This window comes from Dipodomys merriami, unplaced genomic scaffold, assembly GCF_024711535.1.
Source record: "Dipodomys merriami isolate MVZ:Mamm:240054 unplaced genomic scaffold, mDipMer1.0.p SCAF_443, whole genome shotgun sequence".
Taxonomy (NCBI): domain Eukaryota; kingdom Metazoa; phylum Chordata; class Mammalia; order Rodentia; family Heteromyidae; genus Dipodomys; species Dipodomys merriami.
The window spans coordinates 102,122-118,078 of NW_027206006.1; the positions used below are offsets into that span (position 1 = coordinate 102,122).

Sequence of the window (15,957 nt, forward strand, 5' to 3'; positions counted from 1 at the left end):
GGCAAGTTTTATAAATGCCACTGCTCAGGCCCTAAGTGTCCCCTGAAATTCATATGTGGCCTACGAGGCACAAGGCCTCCATCATGTCAGGTGAGCAAGCCAATGGGTTCTACATGATTTATAACTCCATTGTATAGACGTCACCATCAGAAGAATTATTAGTATACCAATCACCAACATGCTTTTCAGAATAATTGGCAATGAAACATCCATGAGGACCTCAATCTATAAATGAGATGTTATCATTATGCTGTATAATCTTTCCTCTAGGGTTTTGACACTGAGACCACTGAATAGAAACATAAACAAAATTCAATAATTAATGTCCTGGCATACTAGGTTAGGTGGTCGCCCAGTCTTATTTGTATAAGAATGATCCTTACCAATAAAATTTAAGGAAATTGTGCTGAATAGCCCCATATGATTGTTGATTTTATCATCAGGCAAGATGTATGCCCATACCTGTCTTCTGGTTGGTAAGCAAGGTGATGTCCCTAAACACAGTGGTAAAGACTCAAATCCTAAGGAAATAATATGAGGTATTCCTTCCTCACCTGGATGAGTAGGGTCTGCATGATCCCATGGTGGAGGAAAATACGTGCTGTCATTTGTATACACCACCGGACCTTGGTCTAGCTAATCCACTAATTTTAACAATGGTCGGTGAGGGACATAGGCCCAATATGCATGTTCACTACTCACTGCAGAAGTATTCACAAGCAGTGCAATCATGGCCAAAACAGATATTCAGGTATTCTAGGGGTTTTTGTACTGACCAGGGTGGCTTCGGTCTTGTGTCAACACTTATTCTGACCCCATGTTGGTGGGGTCAAGCTGGTTTTCTTAAGATAAGGATGATGGCTTCCTCGGGACTTCAAGCTTAGGTCTGCAAAGCTGCGTACTAGATCTTCCTCAGGATTGTGTTGTGTTGTTTTTGCTTCTCTGGAGGTCGAATGAGTCAAAAAGGGACCCAGATGTTGCCAGTGGATCCATCTGGAATGATAGAAACACTGTTTTCCCTTATGGGGCATTAGTCTTAGTCTTCATTGATTAAATTGTTTAAACCATATGGGAATAGATAGTGAGGTGGTGCTAGAGGGATAAAATGCTTTTCAGCTTTAGTGAAAGGATCACTTTGAGTGAAATTTTAAACATTTAGAGTAAATAAGGTTAAGGCAAAAGTTTCCCTTGGGGATTCCCCTTTTTTGTTTTTTTAATAATTGAAGCTTAAATGTTTTATGGGTGTGTAAACAGTTGGCATTAGTCTACACAGGTTGATTAAAGAAGTTTTACCTAGGGACTAACTTTAGTAAACTCCCCTAATATTTTTCTGATTGTACACTGGCTTTTAGAATATGGTGTGGGGTAGTTTGTCAAGGTGACAACTTTTTACTAATTACATTTTATTCCAAACTAGAGTTTAGGCATAATTTTTTAACTTTTCATAACTGTATGGACCCTTTTGGGGGGGGGGCTTTAGCAGCATAGCCTGTTTAGTACTTTGGTTTGTAAAAGATTTAAATAGTCTAGGATGTTTAAAGGTAAGATCCATAAGAAGTTCCACTTGTAGGTGTTCAGTGGCAGTTTTGTAATTGACAAACAATTTATAAAAGCAGAACTAACAGTTAGTGATTACAAATTGCATCAAGGCAAATAGGGTGGTTGAGTCCACACAACTGCCTGTAGACATCCTGGTATCTAGGCTGGAGATGGGGGCATTGCACCCAGCTTCAAGGCCTGGAGGTGGGACAAGTCTTACCTTGAAATCCTAGGAAAACATTACCTCCCCAAATGGGCGAAAGCATTGTTTAGCTCCTCAAATAGCCTAGGTGGAACAGGCAGGCCATCCTTTGGAATACAGATGTTTAGTGTAGCTCCTGGTGCGTAACTCTCTACTTAAGCCCTTATCTTTGAAAATTTAACATTTGGTCTAAATCCTGATATAAATGATCTTTTTAGTAATTATCAGACCACAATTTTGTTTTATTTTGGTGTTTATACCAATGTTTCTCTGCTTACCTGGGACTTATTTGTCTCAGTTAAATTTGAATTTTCTCCTTCATTGTTCTAATTAATACCCTATCTGTTTACTTTTGATCTGGTCCTAACAATTTCATATTTTATTCTTAAACAAATTTATTTGGTTAGTGTCAGCCCAGAATTTTCTGCCAATTAGGGTTTTAAGCACATACAGAGCAGTTTGGATTTAAGCTATTCCCCACATTTCACAACCTCAGCCTTTTACAGCCAACTATTACAAATGGTTGACAAGTTCTTGCCCAGTTATGCATGCTTATAAAGTAGCTTGCCATGACCTCAAGCTCTGATCAATTTTAGAAGAGCCAAACATTATTGCCAAAGTCCCAGGAGTGCCTCTTTCTATGTTAGGGTAAACGCAACCTTGACATTTCCCTTGGTCACTGGACTTGAACTTAGTGCCTGAGTGCTGTTTTTCAGCTCTCCAGTGCAAGGATTGCACTTTGCCACTTCGGACTCCAAAGCAACTCTGCCCGCTTTTTTGGCACTCTGCTGGCTAGTTAGAGATGATAATCTTTCTCTGCCTGGACTGGCTTTGAACTGCAGTTTGTAGATCGCTCACCTTTGGTCCTCAGCTCCACCCTCATCTGGGCCCCCTCTCATTTCTGGAGTTCCCTCCATACAACTGGCCTCTCCCTCTCTCCACCCAGACCCACCTGAACTCCCATCTACCTCACTTCCTTTTCTCTCAGATACTTTTGCTACCAGGATGATGATGGAGGTCATGTGCTCCCTCTTGGGGGAAATATGGCTCCTCTAATAAACCTTGTAATAATCTTTCTCCTTTGCCTGCCTGCCTCTGCATGGTCCCATAGGATGGATGTGTCTGATCCTCTTTCACTGGTGGCTCCATACTGGGATAGGTTCCCCAGTGCATTTGCTCCCCCTGCACTTCAGAAGGGAGTTCAAACAGCTGCCCTGGGACCTATTCTGAGATCCTTCACTCCAGTCACCAGAGGACCATCAAGGTAACTTTCTCCTGACTGAGTGCTCTACCAGCCCATCCAGCCCCACTAATTAATTCCCACTCCAGGGTAAGTGACAAGTTTGTCCGAGGTCGGGGTTTCTGATTCCAATATCAGTGGTAAGGCCACCTGAGCCTTTCTGGGCTAACTGAGCCCCACCCTCACCATCTGACCAAAAACTTGGCCAAGTGCTGGAATTAGCCACTAGGGGCCTACCATGGCCCAAGGACCCACCTTGGACCAACATAAGGACAGTCTCCACTGGTGTGGCCACCACCTATTTAGGAGCCAACCTGCACTGCAGAGGACACTCTACTCTAGGCACATGGCTTCAGATCACTTACCATGGGAAGGACACTAAATTTCTTTACATTAAGGCCACCTGGACTTGGAGGGCTGTTGAGTCCCCATCAGTTAAATTTGGCCCCACATTTAAAACTCCACTTCTGAGAGTGCTTGAGCAAGTAGCTCTCTCTCTCTCTCTCCCCCTCCCCTTAAACTCTGCCTCTTGCCAAAATTACCTGCTTGTAACCTCTTTCACAAGTATTTCATATGCTAAACGCTTTGGTTAAGCCCTGGAAGAATGTAACCAGTAATTGCTTGTTTCTACTCATTAGATAGAAAATGGGTGAGTTTAAGTCTAAACTCCCCGAAATAAAGGCCAACAAGTTTGGATATTACCAAAAGTGTATTAATCTTCTCTCTAGCATTGAGCAAGTGGTGGATGTGCCAAATTGGCCTCTTGGTACTTCAGCTTGGTACTACCCTTTCCCCCTCCCCTGTCCTGTGGTGCCATTATGCTAGGCCAAGTGTATGTTCCTATTGCCTCCTGTTCACTAGGTTTCTTGTTGGCAAAGTTTTGTATTTTAAACTGACCACATGGTTCCATCATAATTAGAAAAGTAGTTCCACTAAAATTTCAAAACTTTAAAAGTCTATTTTAAAATCTAAGCACGCTCTATAATCTGTGCACAAACATGTCTGTCTGTGTCTTATTCGACTATATGTAAGTGATTATGGTTTCAAGGTTACTCTGCCTACTAAAAATCTTTGTCAATGGAAGCTGTGAATTAATCTAAATTGCTTTAAAACTTTGTGACCTGACTAAGCCAAAGAAAAAACAGGCAGTTTTAAAAGACCTTGGAAAAGGACTTAAAAAAGACAATGTCCTTTACAAAGTAAATGAAATTGGTAACTAAGTTGGCTGTGAATTATGTCATTCCTATGTCCATCTATGCTAAGAGTTAACTATTGTACACTGACCATGGCTAGTAAACTAAAGCTAAGGGTTTCATTCTCTGTTTTCTCCCCTGTGTGCTGATCAACTTCAATTAAGATCAAGGGACCAGAGTAACTATGCTCAGGCACAGCTGCCTAAACCAGTGGCACCAGCCTGCAAAAGCCAGTGTAAACCAGGTCTCTAACCAGTATATGTAGAAATATTGCAGGTTACCAACAGGAGGTGCAACAGTCTATACATGCTGGGAGATGCCACAGTCTCTCTCAGACTCTGGCCTTGCATCTCACATGACCAAAAGCCTGTTAATTAAGGGTAAAACACAAGCCACATTAGATATTTGGTTCTGTAAATGTTCATCACCAGAAGTTAGACCATACGGGGTGTATGAGCAAAGGATAGAAATTGATTTCTATACTATTTTACAATTGGAGGTAAATTCCTAAAGGTAACTCAGACTGCAGAAAAAAAAATGGCCACTCTTTCTATTCACTGCCCACAGGACAGCCTACAGGCAAAGAATATACAGCCCAGTGTTTCAATGATGCATTTAAATGCAAATTAAAATAACTTTACAAAATGGATTTAAAATGACATCCCCCTTGTAAAAATTTGAGAAGTTGTGGAGAGTGGCTGGCCTCCCAGACAAGTTTAAAAGATAAAATTTTCCTAAAGGTTTATTTCAAAGTAAAAAAAAAAAAAAATAGGATTATTCTAGTTTGCCCCTAAAATTTTTTGTAACAGTTGCCGGAAGGCCCACAGTAAAAGATAGGACAAGTTTGTCAAATGTAATTTAATAAGTAAAACCATGCTTATAAAACTACTTCCAATGACCATCTTTGTTGCTTTTAGTTGGAGTAAAAGTGACTGTTTGTAAAAAAAAAAAAAACAAAAAAACTCACTGATCTGCAGTTCGAAGCCAGTCCAGGCACAGGCAGACTAAAGTCCCTGTGAGATTGTCATCTCTAATCTGCCAACAGAGTGCTCAAAGCTGAGTTGTTTTGGAGTTTAAAGTGGCCAAGTGCTAGTCCTGAGCTGGAGAGCTGAGGGACAGCACTCAAACCCTGAGTTCAAGTCCAGCGACTGACCAAGGAAAATGCCAAAGATGTATTTATCCCAACATAAGAAAGGCACTCCAGGGACCCTGATATTGTTAAAATATCCAGAGGCAATTGCAAACAAATGTTTGGATGACAAAAGTGGTATCAGGTCCTGAGTTACTTGAGCTTGGTCCTCCAAAAAATTGATCAAGCCAGAAGGTCATGGAAAGATAAGTTTGTAAACATGCCTATCACCCATGTTGGTCTAACTGGGCAAAACTTTCCAGAGATCTGTGATAGTGGGTAGTAAAAGCTAAGATTGTAGAATGTAAATCTCCAAACCCCTGTATCTGCTCAAAGTCCTAATTGGCAGTAACTTTTGAGCTGGTTAAATTCATCTGTTGAAAAGCTTGTAGAGCTGAGATTATGTTCCTATTGAGATCTGTCTAAAGGCCTACATAAGTAGGCATTCCTCTGCCAGACAGAAAATGCTTTTATAAACCAGGGTGTTAAACAGGCTATGCTGCTGTAGCCCAAGAAAAGGCCTGTACATTTGTTATAGGTTAAATGTTGTCTATAAGCCACTTTAAACAGGCTACCCAGAGGCAGTGGGCCGTACTTAGAGTGCCAATCAGTCTCAGGTTAAAAGCATCTACTGGGCTTTCTTTTAAAAATCTCTGACAAGTAATTGTTAGTCAATTGTGAACAAGTTATAGGTAAGCTCCATCTCATTGATCTCCTTGTTGCTTTAACTGGAAATAAAAAGAGCTTTTGTAAGAAAGTTCAAAGCCATCCTGGGCACAAAAAAAAAAATCCTTCTAAAACTCCATCTCCCTACTAATCAGCACAGAACCAGGACTATCCAGCCAAAGGCTGAAAGTGGCATTGTGACTCTAAGTAGTAGAGCATTAGCCTGGAACAGAAGGACTCAGGGACAGTGCCCAGGCCTTGAGTCCAAACTGTAAATGCCAACCAGGACAAGCTATCCCAGCAATGGATGTTGAGACAATGGCCAGGACAAAGTCAGTCCTGACCATGGAAAACCATGGAAAAGAGTAAGAGATGATACCCTAAATGGAGTCACTTTATGCTTTATGCATTGTTTCTGGCAAAACTGGAGCTTCAGCTTCCACCCCCACTACAAAGGCAGAGGAGGGGTCCCGCAGAGCAGTGAGGACCTCACAGATGAAGTCCTTCAGGGGAGGGGGCCTCACAGAAAAGGCTGCAAAAAGGGGTGTACCTCACTGGGAGGCCGCAGAAGTGAGGGTGCCTTGTGGGGGAGGCCACAAAAGAGGGGAGCGCCTCACAGGGGAGACTGCAGGGGAGGGGAAACTGCAAAGGCAGAACACAGAGGAGGAGTTTAAACTTAAACTCATCCATACTTTTACCTTCAGTTACAAGGGAGAGGGAAAGAGGGAGAGGGAAAGAGGAAGAGGGAGAGGGAGAGAGGAAGAGAGGGAGAGAGGGAGAGAGAGAGAGCCAGAGCTATCTGCCCAAGCACTCACAGAAGTGGAGTTTTAAATTTGGGGCAAAATTTGATTGCAGGGGCTCAGCAGCCCTCCAAGGCCCAGGTGGCCTTAATGTAAAGAAATTTAGTGTCCTTCCCATGGTAAGGGACCTGATGCCATGGGCCTATATTAGAGTGTTCTCCACAGTACAGGTTGGCTCCTAAAGGGGGTGGTGGCCCTGCCAGTGGAGAATGTCTTCATGTTTGTCCATTTGTATTCCTTGGGCCATGGAGGATGGGTCATTGGGCCAAGGTAGGCCCCTGGCACTTGGCCAAGGTTTGGCTCTGATGAGGGGAAGGGGGGCTCAGTAAGTCACAGAGGCCCAGGTGGCCTTACACTGAGATATCAGAATCAGAAACCCAGACCTCAGATAAACTGGTCACTTAGCCTGGAGTGGGACTTAATTAGCAGTGTTGGATGGGCTGGTAGAGCGCTCAGTCAGGAGAAAGTTACCTTGGTGGTCCTCTGGTGACTGGCGTATAGGATCTCAGGAAAGGTCCCAGGGAAGCTGGTTGAACCTCCTTCCGAAGTGGAGGGAGGATCAAACCCACTGGGGAGCCTATACCCACAGGGGTGACCAATGTAAGAGGATTAGACAAAAATCCATGCAAGGGGACCATGCAGAAGCAGGAAGGCAAAGGAGAAAGATTATTACAAGGTTTATTAGAGAAGCCATATTTCCCCCAAGAGGGAGCACATGACCTCCATCACTATCCTGGTAGCAGGAGGATCTGAGGGAAAAGGAAGTGAGGTAGATGGGAGTCCAGGTGGGTCTGGGCAGAGAGAGGGAGGGGCCAGTTGTATGGAGGGAACTCCAGAAATGGGAGGGGACCCGGTGTAGGTGCTCATACTTCGAGCTCAGGACTCTACCTGATTCTGGGGCCTGGATGAGTTGCCTTGATCTCTTCTAAGTCATTTACCACATGAGGCTTTTCTGAACTCATACATCACTGCAAATTGCTAACATTCCTCCCTAGCACATCACTCAATATATTTTTTCCATCATATATTTAAACATATTTATGTGTATACATTCCCTACCCTCCCCCAACCCCACACACAAAGGCATAGACCTTCAAAACAAAGCTTTTCTTTTTTTCCTTGCTACAGTGTCTAGAACCTAATAAACTCAATAGATACAAAAGAGTGAGCTGGGTACTAGTGTCACACCTGTAATGCTAGCTATTCAGGAAACTGAGATCTAGAATCACTTTTTCCATTTAGTTCCCATTTTGATTAAAATTTAAGCGTTAAAGGAACTTTTAAAGAGAATCAAGACTTCCTTTTTTCTGGAGGTTTCCTTCACTCCCTTTCACCTAGTCCAGCTCAACCTATGTCCCCCTGGGAGCTTTGGCATCCCAGAAAATCCACAGTCCCCCAGACCCCAGTTAAATTAGACAGAATCCAGCATTGCCTTTAGTCATGTGGTGGGCAGAGCAGAAAGCATCCACCACGTGTGCTACCCAACACCTCTAATCCACACCAGTGCCACTTCCATACTCCTAGCCACATGAGCAGCATTGTGTCACCGTCGCTTGCACTGGCATAGGCTTCCGTGGTCATCAGGACAGATGTCCTGAGAGTTATTTCATCTGCACAAGGTGACATTTCCTGGGTCCAGGTATATTGCTGATCTGGGAAATCACTGGCATTGGAGCAAGCCAGGGCTGCTGCAACCGCACTGTAGGATGCATCTCTCTGCAGCAAAACCTGAGGCCCTTCCTTCCTAGACACAATGGAGATCCTAGAAAATTCCCTGCTTGTCCCTAGATAAGTCCATGAATATATCTACAGCCCTCATCTGTCAGAAATGAACAAAGAGTACAGAATTGTTCAAGTCATTTTCCTTCTTCACAGAAGGGTGCACTATCATCCTGGCCCCCCAGAGCGAGACAGCACACCAAATGGGGGGATCCACTTGGTTTTCATCCCAACCTAGGAATGATATTGTCCCTTCTCATGTTGCTAAGGTGTCAGGATCACATCTTTGTAAACAATCGGTTACCAGGGTAATAGGGTCATAGAAGGAAGACAAGTCATTCTAACCATCAGTGGACCATCCCTAGTCAGGAGGCAGTGTACTTTGGGAGGCTATTGCTCCAAAACAAACATCCTTTTTACCTGTTAATGAAACTGCAACTCCACTGCACCTCACCTTTGTCATTACAACAACAACAACAAAAAGAAAAAGAAAAGGGTGTTTTGGATTTTCTTGTCAGGACTGGCTTGAAACCACAATCCTCAGATTTCAACCTCCTGAGTAGTGCCAAGGTTTTTTATGAGACAATTCTCTCAAATTAACCACCAAGAAAGAAGCAAAAAGGAATAAAGTCCAGGACTTGAGCTGAGGCTCAACTGGAAGATCATGGACAGCACCCATGCCCTGATTTCAAACCTATGACCAGCACATCATCATCATCATCATCATCATCATCATCATCATCATCATGTGAATAAAAAGACTGTAAGAGCCTATTAAGAATATTAAAATTGAGGGCTGGGATGGTGGCTCAGTGGTAGAGCTCTTGCCTTGCATGCATGAGGCCCTGGGTTTGATTCCTCAGCACCATATAGCAAAAAAGAAAAAAGCCGGAAGTGGCGCTGTGGCTCAAGTGGTACAGCACTAGCCTTGAGCTGAAGAGCTGAGGGATAGCGCCCAGGCCCAGAGTTCAAGCCCCATGACCAACCAAAAAAAAAAAATTAAAATTGAGTGAGCCAGGCACTTTTTGGTGGCTGACATGTAATGCCAGTTAGGAGCATGAAATCTCAGGATGGTGGTTAAAAGCCCACCTGGGCAGGAAATTCCATGAGGCTCTGATCTCCAACTAACCAGCAAAAATGCCAGAAGTAGAGCTGTGGATCAAGTGGTAAAGCAACAGCCTTGAATGAAAAAGCAAAATAACAGTGACCAGGCCCAGGTAGGACTACTACTAATTAATCAATTAAATACAAATACACAAATAAAAATCAGAGTGGAAGATGAGCACAAAAGCCAAGAGAATTGCTGGTTTATACCTGGAGCTCAAGCTACACAAAAGACAGAACTTGAAGATCTGGGTTCCAAGGCAACCCAGGCAGAAAAGTCCCTTAGGAATTTGTGAGTATGTATCAGGTGTGGGTGTTGAACCCAGGGGTTGAAATAGAATTTTTTTTTCTTAAAGGTAGCATTCTACCACTTCCTTTCTTTGGGGGATGAAATGGAGATAAGTTTTATGGACTTACCTGCCTGGGCTTTCAACCCCAATCCTCAGATTTCAGGTGCTGATACAGTACTCTTATCTTCTATGAGATTTTTATCTGCCATGAACTGCCAAAAAAGTAAAAGAAGCCAGAAGTTGATCTGTGTGGCTCAAGCCACAGAGACTGCTTGCTTTGAGGGAAAATGAACAACAAAATCCCTCATACACAGTGGCCCTGCCCTGGTTTCAAACCCAGGAAGTGACCAGGCCCTATGTTCAAGCCCTAGGACCACCACCACCAGCAACAAAAGAATGACTCAGGGACAAGGACTAGGCCCTGAATACAAAGCCTAGAAACAGCATTAAAAATAAAAGAAAAACAAATTCAGAGACTGTGGCTAGGCTCCAGAGTTCAAGGGTCTAGAACCAGCACCAGGACGGACACACACACACACACACACACACACACACACACACACACACACACACACACACACACACACACACAAAGAAGAAGAAGAGAGAAGTCAATGAAATATTTTTAAGTAGTGGCTCATGCCTATAATCCTAGCTACTGTGGAAGCTGAAATTTTAGGATTGTGGTTCATAGTCAACATGGGCAGGAAGCTCCATGACACTTGGTTTTATGTGTGCTAGTCCTGGGGCCTGAACTTGTGCTGTTTTGCACAAGACTAGAACTATTCTACTTCCAAGCTCTTGGTGATTAATTGGAGATGAGAGTCTCAACAACTTTCCTGCCCTGGCTGGCTTTGAACCACCATCCTCTGATTTTAGAGCCTGGCTAATGTCCCTGTCTTCCCATGAGAATCTTTCTTTTTTTGGGGTTGGTCATGGGGCTTGAACTCGGCCTGCACACTGTCCCTAAGCTCTTCAGCTCAAGGCTAGTGCTCTACCACTTGAGCCACAGGGCCACTTCTGGTTTTCTGGTGATTTAGTGGAGATAATTGTCTCATGGACTTTCCTTCCCAGTCTGGCTTTGAACTGCAATCCTCAGATCTCACCCTCCTGAGTAGCTAGGATTACAGGCGTAAGCCACTGGCACTCAGCTTTTTTTTTCTTTTCTTTTTTCTGTTTTATGGGTTGTGGGGCCTGAACTCCAGCTCTGGATGGTGTCCCTTAGCTCTTCAGCTCAAGGCAAGCACTTTACCACTGAGCCATTTCCCAGCTCCTCCATAAGAAACTTATCCCTTATGAATCACCAAATTTGTTTTACAAAGCCAGATGTTAAAATGTGGCTTAAGTTTTAGAGCCTGCCAGCCTTGCTCAGGACATGGGAGAGACTCCAGCACAGTGACCTTGCCCTGATTTCAGGTTTAGGAACAGTCACCACTTCCTGTGTTCCAGCCCTAGGACCAGAACCAAATAAATAAATAACTCCCCCATTTTCACTGTATTTGATGTTGGCGTAATTTGTGAAGGTGAAGGGAAAAAACAAATTGTTTAAATAGGGATACAGCTAGACCTATTGCAACAATGAGATGTACAAGAAATTATTTCAAAAAATGAACTTTACAACTTTTGCCTGGTGGGGGTGGTAGAGAACATTATATAAACAAAGCCATTCATGCAGCTGTTGCTCAAGCTGTTAAAGTATGCTAGCCTTGAGAACAAACAATACAAAAAATGCTTCATTCACAGTGGCCCTGCCCTGACTTCAAGCCTCAGAAGAGTGGCCATGTCATGAGTTGAAGCCCTAGCAACAAAAATGAAAATAAATAAATAAATAAAGCCAGAACTTTATCTGTGGCTCAAGCCATAGAGACTGCTAGTCTTGAGAAAGAAAAGGGAAAAACCTCAGACACAGTGGCTCTGCCCTGATTTTATGACTAGCAAAAGTTCAGGCCCTATGTTCAAGCCCTTGGACCAGCAATGAAGAAAAAAAAATACAGCAACAACAAAAACTCGGCAAAAATGCCCAAGTCCTGAGTACAAGCCATAAGAGCATCACCTAAAATAAATGCAGAAAGAAAGAAAAATACATAAAGAGCCACAATTTGAACTGTCTTGAGGTGGGAAGCCTACTAGTCTTGAGAAAAAATTAGGAATAATGACCAGGCCTGGAGTTCAAGTACTATAAAAAGCTCAAAAAAAAAGAATCTGTTGGGAGCCAAAAGGAGTCTCTCAACATGAAGATAGGCTTGACTATCTCACTGGAACATCTTGTGGCTGAGTTTACAGAACCACTCTCAGAAATCCGACCCTTTCATCCTGCCTTATGCAAATATCCTGCAGCTGCTAATGACCACCCTTTCACCCTGCCCTACGCAAACATCCTGCAGCTGCTATGGCCAATGAAAAAGCTTCCTTAATGGCCAATTTAAAAGCTTCCTTATTCCAAGCATATAAATACCCCTGTGTGAAAAATAAAAATTTGCAGCTTGATCAGAATCCCTGTCTTGCTGTCATTCTTCATGTCTCTTGTCCCTTCATTCCTTCTCGTTTAGGTTCATCGCCCTCGTTGACATCCTGCAGGTTGGGACAAAAATCCACAAAAAAACTTCAAAACAAAAACCCAGAAAGAGTGGCCAGCCCTAATAATAAGCTGGATGACCCAAACTTGTGAAAAAGAGAAAAAGAATAATAAATTAAGTGAAAAGAAGGACAAAAATATTAGAGCCAATTCAAGATTTTAAAAATATGGTTCACACCTATAATCCTACCTCCTCAAATAGCTGAAATCTGAGCATTTGTGGTTTGAATCCAGCCTGGGCAGGAAAGTAAATGAGAATTCTTTTCATTTATGCTCCTCCTGGGCTAAAACTTTAGTTTTACTCAAGGGTAGAGCTCTACTGCTTCCTACCTGTTGCTGGTTAATTGGTGAAAAACGTCTCATTGATTTTCATGCCTAGGATGGCTTTGAACCTTGGCTCTCAACTTTCTTTTTTTTTTCTTTCTTTTTTTCTTTTATTTTATTTTTATTTTTTGTGAACACACTGTACAGAGGGGTTACAATTACATGGGCAGGTTAATGCGTACATTTCTTATCAAGCATTGCAGCCTCCTCTTTGTTTACATTACACATCCCTTCCCAGCCTCCCCCCGCAACCGCCCACCCAATCCTCCCGGCTTGCCCCCCCACCAACATTGTAAAGCTCATTTTCCACATGACAACTTGTACTTCTCATTGTTGCAACAGGTCTACCTGTATCCTTAAACGACTTGTTTTTTCCCATCTCCTACACAAGTTATACTGACATCAAATATAGTGAAAGCAGGGTTATACTGTGGGGGAGGGACATACAAAGCTACAAAGAGATAATCTTATAAATGCGTTAGAAACAAATGCATGAAAGGAAAAAAACATTAAAATACATATCTAAGGATTCATTTTCATAACATCACATTATCTGACCTATTCCGCTTGACTCATATATATATACTAGATATTGCAAATAAGGGAAACCATGGGACCTATGTTTCTTTGGGCCTGGCTTACTTCACTTAATATAATGTTTTCCACGTTTTTCCATTTCCTAACAAATGGGGCAATGTCATCTTTCTGATGGAGGCATAGAATTCCATTGTGTATATATACCACATTTTCTTGATCCATTCATCTACTGAGGGGCATCTGGGTTGGTTCCATATCTTAGCTATGGTAAATAATGCTGCAATAAACATAGTTGTGCTGGTAGCTTTAGTGTGGTCTTGTTTGTAAACATTTGGGTAAATGCCCAAAAATGGGATTGCTGGGTCATAGGGGAGTTCTATCTGAAGTCTTTTGAGGAACCTCCATACTGCTTTCCAAAGTGGTTGAACAAGTTTACATTCCCACCAACAATGAAGTAAGGTTCCTTTCTGTCCACATCCCCTCCAGCATCTGTTGTTGTTAGAGTTCTTGATTTTTGCCATTCTAACTGGAGTGAGGTGGTATCTCAATGTTGTTTTGGTTTGCAATTCTTTTATGGCTAGGGAGGCTGAGCATTTCTTCATGTGTCTGTTGGCCATCCTTCTTTCTTCTTCAGAGAAGTTTCTCTTTAAGTCTTTAGCCCACTTGTTTATTGGGCAGTTTTTTCTTTGCAGATTTGTTGTTGGGGGATTTAATTTTTTGAGTTCCAAGTATATTTTAGATATGAGACCCTTGTCTGTTCAATGGCTAGTGAAGATCTTCTCCCAATCCGTGGGCTTTCTATTGATCTTGCTAGCTATGTCCTTTGCCATGCAGAAGCTCTGCAATTTCATGCAATCCCATTTGTCCCACCTTTCTTTGATTTGTTGTGTTTCCGGGTCTCTATTCAGAAAATTTCGGCCTGAGCCAAGGAGACCTAGGGTTTCTCCTATTCCATCCTGTAATGTTTTCAAAGTGTCTGCTTTGACTTCGAGGTCTTTGACCCATTTGGAGTTGATTCTGGTGCAAGGTGATATATAAGGATCTAGCTTTAGTTTTCTACAAGTAGTTAACCAATTTTACCAGCACCATTTACTGAAGAGGCTGTCGTTCTTCCATTCTATTGTTTTAGCTTCCTTATCGAAGATTAGATGGCTATAGGTCTGTAGGTTCATTTCTGGGATTTCAATTCTATTCCATTGGTCCTGATGTCTGTTCTTATGCCAATACCAAGCTGTCTGGATAGTCATCTTGGCTTCCGGTAGTACTTTTTTCCTTTCTGTATTTTTTGACAGTTGTGGGGCTTGAACTCAGGACTTGTGTGCTGTCCCTGGGCCTCTTGTACTCAAGCCTTGTGCTCTACCATTTGTGCCATAGCACCACTTCTGGGTTTTGAGTGGTTAATTGGACATAAGAGTCTCACAAGGACTTTTCTGTCTGGGCTGGCTTCCAACTGAGGTCCTCAGATCTCAGCCTCCTGAGTAGTTACAGCCATAGGACACTTATCTCACTTGTTAGGTTTTAAAAAAAGAGATAGCCTAGTAAGAACAGCACCATGCACGTGCTATTCAGGTAAGGGATAGTAGACCTGCTGGGACCAGGCAAGGTTGGAACTCCACATGGCTGGGAAAGGCCTTGGAATTAGAGAGAGCTGGGAAAGAGAGGAAAGAGAGAGGAAAGAGCTAGAAAAGAGCAGAGAGAGCAGAGAGAGAGCAGAGAGAGAGTGTCTGGGCCTGGGCTAGGCCTTATCTAGGGTACGGGCAGAGAAAGGTGTGGCCACATCAAATTCAGATATGACCTCAGTGGATGCAAATGTGACTTCTTCCAGGTGTCCCAGTTGCCTAGGTAATGCAGTTACTGGGTGGAGACTTTGCTGTGAGGAGGGTGGAGTCTGCTCGCCATCCAGGAGCAGACCTTACAATATTAACCAACAACAACAACAACAAAAAAATCAAATGAGGTTTAGAGATATCAGTGGCAAGCACACTGACAGTTCAAAGAAGTAAACAGAGAGCCATCTTTAAAAGCACTAATATTTGGAAAATTTTCATCTGGCAGCTCTCAAACATGCTAGTCTCAGGACCTCTTAATACTCTTAAATTTTGAGAGCTCCCAAAGAGCTAATTAAAAAGGTAAGGTGGCTCAGTGGTAGAGTGCTTGCCTTGCATACATGAGGTCCTGGGTTCGATTCCTCGGCACCACATAAGTAGAAAAAGCCAGAGGTGGCACTGTGGCTCAAGTGATAGAGCGCTAGCCTTGAGCTGAAGAGCTGAGGGACAGTGCCCAGACCCAGAGTTTAGGCCCCACAACCGACAAAAAAAAATGTTAGTAGAGCCAGGAACTGGTGGCTGTCACCAGTAATCCTAGCTACACACTCAGGAGACTGAGATCTATAGATTGCTATTAAAAGCTAGCTGGAGCAGGAAAGTCAATGAGATTCTTATCTCCAATAAACTACTTAGAAAACAAAACAAAACAAAACAAAAAAAACCCAGAAGTAAAACTATAACTCAAGTGGTAGACTACAGCTCAGGATCAATGCCTAAGTGCTGAATTCAAGCCCCAGGACTGGCACAAAAATAAATAAATTAAATAAAAAATAGGGGATACACATGCATTTGCATGTGCACGCACACACACAC

At 42.8% G+C, this 15,957-nt stretch overlaps 1 protein-coding gene across 19 annotated transcripts in view; it reads right to left on the reverse strand.

Moving 5' to 3' along the window:
- The window catches only part of LOC138808151 (hepatoma-derived growth factor-related protein 2-like), a 299,202-nt gene that overhangs the window by 11,467 nt on the left and 271,778 nt on the right, over positions 1 to 15,957 (reverse strand). For 16 of the 19 annotated variants that reach the window (XR_011366420.1, XR_011366418.1, XR_011366421.1 and 13 more), the window contains 2 exons: positions 10,010 to 10,094; positions 777 to 993 (listed from right to left, as the gene is read on the reverse strand). The gene's annotated coding sequence lies outside the window, so the exon portion shown is untranslated. Of the gene's footprint in view, positions 1 to 776; positions 994 to 10,009; positions 10,095 to 10,510; positions 12,454 to 15,957 lie in introns of those variants that run through there. The other 3 variants (XR_011366411.1, XR_011366412.1, XR_011366413.1) reach the window with 2 other exon arrangements.